This window comes from Mus pahari, chromosome 4 (genome assembly GCF_900095145.1).
Source record: "Mus pahari chromosome 4, PAHARI_EIJ_v1.1, whole genome shotgun sequence".
Taxonomy (NCBI): domain Eukaryota; kingdom Metazoa; phylum Chordata; class Mammalia; order Rodentia; family Muridae; genus Mus; species Mus pahari.
This window is the reverse complement of record NC_034593.1, coordinates 129,991,740-129,997,729: the sequence shown is the minus strand read 5'-3', so window position 1 is coordinate 129,997,729 and position 5,990 is coordinate 129,991,740.

The following is a 5,990-nucleotide window of genomic DNA, read 5'->3' as shown; positions in this document are numbered from 1 at the left end:
CAGGATCTTCTGGCTTTCATAGTCTCTGTTGAGAAGTCTGGTGTAACTCTTATAGGCCTGCCTTTATATGTTACTTGACCCTTTTCCCTTGCTGCTTTTAATATTCTATCTTTATTTAGTGCATTTGTTGTTCTGATTATTATGTGTCAGGAGGAATATCTTTTCTGGTCCAGTCTATTTGGAGCTCTGTAGGCTTTTTATATGTTCATGGGCATCTCTTTCTTTAGGTTCAGGAAGTTTTCTTTTATAATTTTGTTGAAAATATTTGCTGGCCCTTTAAATTGAAAATCTTCATTCTCATCTACTCCTTTTATCCATAGGTTTGGTCTTCTCATTGTGTCCTGGATTTCCTGGATGTTTTGAGTTAGGATCTTTTAGGATTTTGCATTTTCTTTGATTGTTGTGCCCATGATCTCTATGGAATCTTCTGCACCTGAGACTCTCTCTTCCATCTCTTGTATTCTGTTGCTGATGCTCACATCTACGATTCCTGATTTCTTTCCTAGGGTTTCTATCTCCAGAGTTTTCTCACTTTGGGTTTTCTTTATCGTTTCTACCTCCCTTTTTATGTCTTGGATGGTTTTGTTCAAATTCATCGCATGTTTGGTTGTGTTTTCCTGTAATTCTTTAAAAGATTTTTGTGTTTCCTCTTTAAGGACATCTACCTGTTTAGCAGTGTTCTCTGTATTTGTTTAAGGACTTCTACCTCTTTAGCAGCATTCTTCTGTATTTCTTTAAGTCATTTATTAATGCCCTTCTCAAAGTCCTCTACCAGCATCATGAGGTATGCTTTTAAATCCGAGTCTTGCTTTTCGGGTGTGTTGGGGTATCCAGGACTGGCTGAGGTGGGAGTGCTGGGTTCTGATGATGGTGAGTAGTCTTGGTTTCTGTTAGTAAGATTCCTACATTTGCCTTTTGCCATCTGATAATCTCTGGAGTTAGTTCTTATAGTTGTCTCTGATTGGAGCTTGTTCCTCCTGTGATTCTGTTAGCCTCTGTCAGCAGTCCTGGGAGTACAACTCTCTCCTGAGGCTCAGTGGTCAGAGTACTCTCTAGAGACAAGCTCTCCTCTTGCAGGGAAGGTGCGCAGAGGTCTGGCGTTCATCCTGCCTCCTGGCTGAAGATGTAGGCCTGAAAAGGGACCTGTCCCAGAAGATGTGTCCCCTCTACAGTTTGCACACTCACCTGTACAGACTAGTCTCTGAGGGACCCTGGACACAATATGGCTCTCTCACCTTTTCTGGTGCAAGAGCCTTCCTGGGTGGCAACCTTCCCTCTGGTGGGGAACGTGCCTGGATGTCCGGAGCCTAAAACAGGGTCTGTCCCAAAAGCCGTGTTGCTTCTGTCTGTCCCAGAAGCTGTGTAACTTCTGCAGTCCTCACTCTCACCAGTACAAACTGGAGCCTGGGTGACCTGGAGTAAAGATGGTTCCCTTACCAGCTCAAGCAGTGAGAGCCCTCCCAGGCAGACACCTCTCCTCTGGCGGGAAGGTGTCCAGATATCTGGAGCCAGAAACAGGGTCTGTCCCAGAAGCTGTGTTGCTTCTGCAGTCTGCCCTCTCACAGGCGCCAACTGGAGCCTGGGCAGCTCCAGTTAATTAAGTTTTAAGAGTCTTGATTTTTACCGGGTTACTGGGTATTGTTTTATACAACCATGAAGTTGGCAGTTCTATTGGTCACAGTGGGGGCTATCTGGAGCCAGTTAATGGCAACAGGAGCATGGGAGCATGGTCCGGTCCCTCAGAGAACTGGCAGGTTCATTTTTTTTTTAATATATCCCGCAACATTTTGGATTTTCCTTTAACAAGTGTTCATGGGTTTAAAGGAGAGAGCATTTGCCACTTATGCCTGTAGAGTGCAGCAGAGACAAGCTGGGGGTAGGCCATATCATTTAGTAACTTCTCTTGAGGCATTTTCTTTCTTTCTTTTAAATTAAGTGACTTTTTGTTAATATAGTACTGATTTTATAATTGATTTCTTTTTACACTCATTTATTTTATTTTATTATTTTATTATTGTTTTTACAAACTACCCATTCTATCCCCCTCCCCTTTGCCTCTAAGACTGTGCTCCCCCACCCACTTCTGCCTCACTGCTCTAGCATCCCCCTATGCTGGGACATCAAGCCTCCATAGAACCAAGGGCTGCAAACCTCTGCTATATATGTACCTGGAGCCATGGACCTATCCATGTATATTCTTTGGTTGGTGGTTTAGTCCCTGGGAGCTCTGAGCATCCGGCTGGTCAATATCGTTGTTCTTCCTATGGAGTTACAGTCCCCTTCAGCTCCTTCAGGCTTTCCCCTAACTCCTCCATTGGGTTCCCTGTGCTCAGTCTGATGGTTGGCTGTAAGCATCCACATCTATATTAGTCAGATGCTGGCAGAGCCTCTCAGAGGAATACTATACCAGGCTCCTGTCAGCAAGCACTTCTTGGCATCAACAACAGTATCAGGGTGTGGTATCTGCAGATGAGATGCATCCCAAGGTAGAGCAGTCTCTAGATGGACTTTCCTTTGGTCTCTGTTCTCTTTTATGTCCCTGTGTTTCCTTTAGACAGGAACAATTCTGGGTAGGTTTCACTTGTCCAGTGATCTCTTGATTACTTAGTTGGATGCTCTTATTCTTTGGGAAAAATAAAAACAAAACCTTGCCCTAACCTAACTATTGGGGTTTCTTTTTGGCAGGTTATATCTTTCCTAGGGCAATATGAAGGGGGCAACAATAAAAGTATTACCTTACAATTGAAAAAAAATTTTTTTGAGACAGGGTTTCTCTGTGTAGCCCTGGCTGTCCTGGAACTCACTTTGTAGACCAGGCTGGCCTCGAACAAAGAAATCCGCCTGCCTCTGCCTCCCAAGTGCTGGGATTAAAGGCGTGCACTACCACCGCCTGGCACAATTGAAATTTTTAAAAATATTTTGAAAATTTAAAACTAAAATATACCTTAGTATGTGTGGATAAATATACCTATATTCCCCTTTCTCTTTATATATAAATTCAAGGTTTAAGTACATTTAGTTTTAGACCACAAAGGACATTCAATTGGAATGTCAGCCTGCCTTTTGCAAGCTGCTTTTACATTTAAATCACTGTGATTCTTATGAGCTTGTCTCTGCCTCCCAAATTCTGGGATTAAAGATGCGAACCACCTACTGACTATGGACTCCTTAAATTAGTTATTTGCGTAGGGTTGTCTTGGTTTAATTTGGCTCTCCACTTCCCCTTATTTTTAGTGTTAGGGGTAAACTGTTAAGTTTTTCAAATGTATAATCTATCATTCTTCCTAATTTATTCTGAATTTGTCCCATGACAAATTTTAATATCCTAGTCTTAATTAAACATGATGCCAATTTGTCCACTATTTCATTATTTTCAGACATTCTGTCTCTCTTGCCTGTATGAATTATAAAATCTGATGTCTTTGCTAAGTTTCACTAGGTTTTGCCATTTCCATTCATGTTTCCCATAACCAGGTATCTTTGCCATTTTTCTGCCCATCAGTGGTTTTTCCATTTTGGTAACCATATAGCTATACCATTGCAAATGCATCATGAGTTGGAGAAGAGAAAGATTTTACTTTTTGCTTTCCTAGTTGTTTGTTTTATAGCCAATAGTGCTGTGCTGATTTTGTGGTTCCTTCCTTGGTGTTAGCCATTCCATCATCCCCCGGTCTCTAGGCTCTAGCTTTCCACTAGTTTTGGTTCCATCAGTGGTTGATGAACCATCAGTAAACCATGCATTAACCAAATCTTGTGACCATTCTGTTGATCTCCACAGTTTAATGGGTACTTCTTTGGGGAAGTGATGAGTGGGTTAGGGATAGGGATATAGGCAATTGAGCTATATCATTGGTGCCAGAGGGCATAGACACCTTTGCTACCACATCCTGGTCACAAAGGATTTCAAATAGGTGCCACAAGTTCCACTGTAATACTTTTCCTTCCATGACTAAGCCTGTGAAGAGTCTGCATTATAACAGGTCCAATCCATTATTGTTCGAGACACCCTTATGACCATAGAGTGGTTGGCAATGACTGAGTATAAGGTTCTCCATGTTTTATAAAAATGTCCAGATTTATTTCTCAAAGACAGAATATTTATTCTCCATATATGGAAAGTGTTTGCCATAGAAGTCAACAGGCAAGTGTTGGCAGTCTCCTTTTTGCTTTATGAAGAGTCCCCAGTTGTTAATTCACCAATAAATATGATATCCACAATTAAGGTACCATCTGGTTCAATTTTGGTCATGGTTTCATGCATATAGATGAGATTACCAGCAATCACTGACTGTAGGCTTGTCTGGTATACATACAATATGCTTTATATTATAGTATGAAAAAGTTTCATTGTATTAGAGACATATGCTGAAACATTGTCAGTCTTAATGTATACAGATATCCCCGTAAGAGCCACAACTTCTAATAAATGTGTAATTACAGAATCAGCCTTGTCAGAGCTTCAAGCAATTGCCCATTGAAATTCTGAGTATGTATCTATGTATAGTGGCTATTCCTGGTTGTCAACTTGACTATATTTGAAATGAACTACAATCCAGAATTGGAAGGCTNACCAGTGAACCTAATCTGGAGACTGGGAGATAGAAGTTTCTGATCTGGATCTTGGTATGGTGGCACACACCTTTAATCTGGGCTACACCTTCAGCTGGGAACCATATAAGGACATTGGAAGAAGGGAGTCTGGCTCTCACTCTTTCGCCTTCTTGCCATGTGGGACTCAGCAACTGCTAGATCCTTGTACTTCCATCCACAGCTACTACTGAACCATTGTTGGGATTTGGACTGCAGACTGTAAGTCATCAATAAATTCCTTTACTATATAGAGACTATCCGTAAGTTCTGTGACTCTAGAGAACCCTGACTAATACACTATGTATTTTCCAAATTCTGTAAAGTGAAACACATCTATTTACCAAATTTCATTCCTTTGGGTACCTTTTGGGTTACTACCTGCAGGTAAGGGAGCTTGGTTATACAAAGAACAAGTAGGACATTTCCTTATAACTTCCTAGTCTTGTTTCCCAGTGATAGAAATATCTTTCTTCAAACCTTTGTTATTAACATGTTTCTTATAAAATTATGAGGCAATTCCCATCAAAATTCCAACTCAATTCTTCACAGAGTAGGAAAAGGCAATTTGCAAATTCATCTGGAATAACAAAAAAACCTAGGATAGCAAAAACTATTCTCAAAAATAAAAGAACCTCTGGTGATATCACCATACCTGACCTTAAGCTGTACTACAGAGCAATTGTGATCAAAACTGCATGGTACTGGCACAGTGACAGACAGGTAGCTCAATGGATTAGAACTGAAGACCCAGAAATGAACCCACACACCTATGGTCACTTGACCTTTGACAAAGGAGCAGCTAAAACTATCCAGTGGAAAAAAGACAGCATCTTCAAAAAATGGTGCTGACACAACTGGCAGTTAGCATGTAGAAGAGTGAGAATTGATCCATTCTTATCTCCTTGTACAAAGTTCAAGTCTAAGTGGATCAAGAGACACTGAAACTTATAGAGGCAAAAGTGGGGAAAAACCTCAAAAATATGGGCGCAGGGGAAAAATTCCTGAACAGAACANCAATAGCGTGTGCTGTAAGATCGAGAATCCACAAATGGGACCTCATAAAATTGCAAAGCTTCTGTAAGGCAAAAGACACTGTCAATAAGACAAAAAGGCCTCCAAAAGATTGGAAAATGATTTTTACTAATCCTAAATCCAATAGGTGACTAATTTCCAATATATACAAAGAACACAAAAAGCTGGACTCCAGAAAATCAAATAACCCCATTAAAAGATGGGGCACCGAGCTAAACAAAGAATTCTCAACTGAGGCTGAGAATCACCTCAAAAAATGTTCAACATCCTTAACCATCAGGGAAATGCAAATCATAACAACCCTGAGATTCCATCTCACACCAGTCAGAATGGCTAAGATCAAAAATTCAGGTGACAGCAGATGCTGG